Here is a 4,952-nt window from a genome sequence, read left to right on the forward strand (position 1 = left end):
GCAGGTCCTGGGGCTACTACTGGCCCAGTGGGAGACATAGCCAGGTCCTAGCTCTGGCTGCAGGGCCCTGGGGGTCCCAGGTCTGGTGCCTGTGCAGTGGTGTGTGGGGCTGTGTCCTGGGCCATGTCCTGGGGCAGCTATGGGGTCAGGGGTCTTAGGGCAGCCTGTCTGCTGGTGAGTGAGGCTGTGTCCCTGCCCAGTTAGTTGCTTGGCCTGAGGCATCCCAGTATTAGTGTCTACAGGCTGTTGGGCCAGGGCAGGGCTGGGTTCTGAGTCTAATAAGCTCCAGGGAGGATTCCACAATGGTGCTTGCCTGCACCAGTATCCACATGGTATAACAAGCTCTCCCAAATTACTGCCACCTGTGTCTATGTCCCCACGGGGAGCTCCAGTTGCCTCCTGCCTCTCTGGGAGATTCTCCAAGATCAGCAGGTAGGTCTGACCCAGGCTCTTTTCAAATTTCTGCTTCTGTTCTTGGTCCCAGAGCATGTGAGATTTTGTGTGTATCCTTTAAGAGTGGAGTCTATATTCCCCCAGCTCTCTGGGTCTCTTAAAAGTAAGCCCCACTGGCCTTCAAAGCCAAACATTCTGGGGGCTTGTTTTCTCAATACAAGGCCCCCAGGTTGGGAAGACCAATGTGGGGCTCAGATCCCTCACTCCCTGGGGAGAACCTCTGCAACTTTAATTATTCTCCTGTTTGTGGGTCACCAACGTGGGAGTGTGGGTCTTGGCTATACCGTGACTTCGTCCCTCCTACCCTTGTGATTCCTTCTTTATATCTTTAGTTGTAGAAGATCTTTTCTGATAGCTTCCGATCTTTTTCATTAATAGTTGTATTGTAAATAGTTGTAATTTTGGTGTGCTGATGAGAGGAGGTCAATGAAATTTTCGCATGAAGAAACAGGAAAACAGGGAGTTCATTCACTTGCCAGGGACAGAAACTACTCTCTTAATTTCCTTTATCTTTTCTCATGTAATTCAGCCTTCCTAAGGTAGGGCACAGAAAAACAGAAAGAAATATGAAGGACACACAAAAAAAACTGTGTTAAGTTCTTCATTAAGTATCCCAAAAGGTCAAATAATGGCAGGGGGCCTATTGACATTTTTGCAAATGATTATATGAGAGACACACAAAGAAAAAGCCACTTAGTCTTGCTTAAAATGAAAGGTGATGAAATATCGCCACACGCATTTCCTGAACAGCATCTACTTGAAATTTTCCTTCCTGTCTCTTTCTCTCCCTACCTCCCTCCATTCCTCCCTCCTTTTCTATTTTCCATTCTATACACTCTCTTTTATTTATTTTCATAATTTTCTCCCTGCTGATTTACTTTGATATAAACTATAGTTAATATTAAAAAATAAAAATATTGTGAAATACAAATTGTGGACTCTCATACTATAGATAGATCCCTTTTCTAGAAGTGAAAATTGTGCCCCCTCCTCCCTGAACCACTATGGTTATTGGGGCATTATGCTAGTTGAAGGGCAATGTGCTGAATGATAAAATAATCTCTGGGCATATCTTTTAGTTGAATGCCCAGCATGGTGCTCCTAGCACTGAATGTTTTAATTGGCTATTTTCTCCCTCTGGAGCCCAGAATAAAAGCAGTAATCTTATTTTCCAGACACTGTTAGCACTGTTTGGCATTTTCCTAACAAAGCCACCATGCTCCTGGCCTTTCATCATAGCTTTCCAGTACTTTCTCCAAACCATTCTACTGTAATTACTGTAGCCTGGAAACATCACCTCCCACCCCCGGCAAGTTTTGCTGAACAATCAGCAATTTGCTGAGAGGAATGATGACCATGTTATATTTCTTAGACTTTCATGTAGCCAGGCTTCTTTTAAATCAATTCAGCTCTACGTCCAGTCTTTGAAGGATGGTAGTGAGGTTGATATTTCCAATTCTCAAGAGAGTAATCGTTAGCAATAGGTAGAAATGCTTCCTATGAAGAATTAATTATCATGTCTGTTAACCTGTGGATCAGAACTGAATGAGAAGCTGGGTGAGAAAAGGCCACGCAGGATAGATGTCATCTCCCCAAAGTCAGCCTGTTGAAATATGATTTCATGAGCGTGGGTTTTCCTTAGTTCTGTTTTAGTCTTTATTGAAATGAAAAAGAAATGCCTCGGGAAACTGAAGTATCTTTCATTGACAGCACTGCCTACAAGTCAAGACGCTATTTTTTGTTTATATTAATCATCCATCTTTTCCTCAACAAATGAGTAGAAAGAGGCTTCTTTTTCTTGAGATTTAAAAAGGTTTAAACCTCAAACAACAGTGTTCAGTCTAAATGAATCATAGTGAAATAGGTATTTTTTAAGGAGAGACATTATTAATAGTGTCCTCAATAAGTAAAAGGAGTGGAGAATATGTAGACATTTGAGTTGGACATGTACAAAGTGATGCATTAGAGGCGAACTCTACATTGCATACTCAGAAGAGGAGGAAGGAAAAGCTACATAAGAAAGGGTGAGAGATGGGAGTGAGTTTACTTTAACACTGACAAAAGGCCAACAATTAACACCTGCAGGGAAATGGACCAAAAGGGCTATCACATATAATTAATATTCTCCTGAAGAACATGTGTTTGAAGAGAAGGGGAAAACTTCTAATTTGGTAATCATCATTCCATTTGCAATATCTCATTTGTTCTTCAGAGGAACTCTTGATGATACATTATTTGCATTTCACAAATTGAGTATTAGAAAGATTAAGATGGTCCCCCAAATCACATAGCCAGAGGGTGAAGGAGTGAGATTTGTTGAGCTCTGAACCCTTTGCTCTGTCCACTGTAGCACACTGTCTCAAACTAAGAAGTAGTTATATGTAGAGACAAAAAGATCTTTAAATATTGCCATACAGCTTCTTTAAGCAGAGACATATAATCCTCATTAAGTTGTCTAATCATTCATTTAACACATATTTACTGTTTATTAACATATATAATGCCCCTTGGGATATAATAATAAAATGTGAACAAAACACAGTATTTGAGAAACGCAGAGTATAGAAGGAAAACAGACAGTAAACAAATAGTTATTGTTGTGAAGAATTTTCTGAGAGAATATTCCTTAACGCTATAGAAGTGCATAATGCCCCATCTAATTTATGGGATTCTATAACATGGGAACAGGAGGGGGAGATGGCAGAGGCTACTCCCTCTCACAACTTTTGTGTGTTATTTTAATTTGCTAATTAATTAGACATAAATTAGGAAGAGATGAAACTATCACTTTTGGCACTTGAAATTATTATAAAACTGAAACTCAACATAGACCCTATTGAAAAACCATAGACCCTATTGAAAACCCTATTGAAAAACCATATTGCAATATGAAAATGCAATAAGGTAATAGGGTATAGAATCAATATACAGAAATCAATACTGTTTATGTATATAAACAGAAACCACTTAGATGGTATATGGTAGAAGAAAAATGCTCTCATTTACAATAGCAACAGAACAAGAAAAGCATAAGACCCATATGGAGAAATGTTTAATATATCCCCAAAAAACAAAAAAAGGAAAGCTGAAACAAATGCAAACATAAATTACGTTCTGATAGGAAGGCTTAAAAAATAAAGATGCTAATATTCTCTTTGCTAGTTTATAGTTTTAACAAATAATCAAGGTTCTTCTAAAAATCAAATGGGAAGATAACAGAAATAGAAAGGAAATTCTGAAAATGAAGATCAGAGAAATGGGCTTAGTCTTACCATTTATTAAAATAATTATAAATTCTAAATAAAGAACACACAGCCATGTCTCATGAACAGACATGAATAGAATATAATGCCAGAATTAGACCCAAGTACGTTTAGGAATCTAAGTTGTGAAAGGCAGCATATGTAATAAATGAAGAAAAGATAGATAATTTAATAAATGATTTTGGACAACTGGATGGTCATCTAGACATAGTTGGATTTATACCTTCCATCCTTCACCAGATGGATTTCTAGTGGATTAAAGATGCAAATGTAAAAACAATGTAAAAAATAAAATCATAAAACAAGACCATAAGATAATACATTCCTTGGATCAAGAATAATATTTCTAATTTTGACTAAAAATTCAGGAGCCATTAAAATGGATACATTCAAGTAATTTTTAAAAATCTGCATGCCTTAAAAAAAACCAAATGGAAGAAAACCATAGCACCTCAAAAATAACATGAGTGAAGAAAAATATAAATTGGTGTAATATATTTTGAATCCATACCTTTGAAGGGATAATTTTCCATAGACAGATAAGTAGATAGACAATCTAGATCTTAAGAAAAAGAGCAGAATCACAATAGAAAAATAAGCAAAGAATATAAACAGAGAGTTCAGTAAAAAAAGGAAATACAAATAGATCTTAAAAATAACCCAGGTAATAGCAATTTCATCCTTCCAGTTGCTCAAGCTAGAAAACTTGCAGAATCTGACAACCCAGTTCTATTACTGCAACCCTGGACCAAGCTGCCATCATCTCTTGATAGGATTGCTGCATTAGCCTTGTAACTGGTCTTTCTGCTTCCACCCTTGCTCTGTATGGTTTAGTCTTAATAGCAGCTACAGTGATCCTTTTAAAATATATTTCAGCTCATGTCCTTTTTCTCGACTTCTTCAGTGGCTTTTCATTTTATCTGAAACGAAAGCCAAAGTCTTTTGCATTGTCTCGCAAGCCTTTTGCATTCTGGCTTCTCCTTTTCTCTCTAACAATTTCCACCACTCTTCCCCTCTCTGGTTCTGCTTCAGTCACACTCACCTTGTAATTCCTCCACAATGCCAGATATTCTCCCACCTTGAGATTTTGCGCTGGCTTTTCCCTCTACCTGGAACTCACTTTTCCAATATATCTCCCCTCATCTTCAAGTTTTTGCCCAAATGTAACTCTCTCAATGAAGCTTATCTTGACTCTCATTCTCCCTTCACCTTATTCTATTTTTATTGCTTTGTAAC

Source organism: Eschrichtius robustus, chromosome 15, assembly GCF_028021215.1.
Source record: "Eschrichtius robustus isolate mEscRob2 chromosome 15, mEscRob2.pri, whole genome shotgun sequence".
NCBI classification, from domain to species: Eukaryota; Metazoa; Chordata; class Mammalia; order Artiodactyla; family Eschrichtiidae; genus Eschrichtius; species Eschrichtius robustus.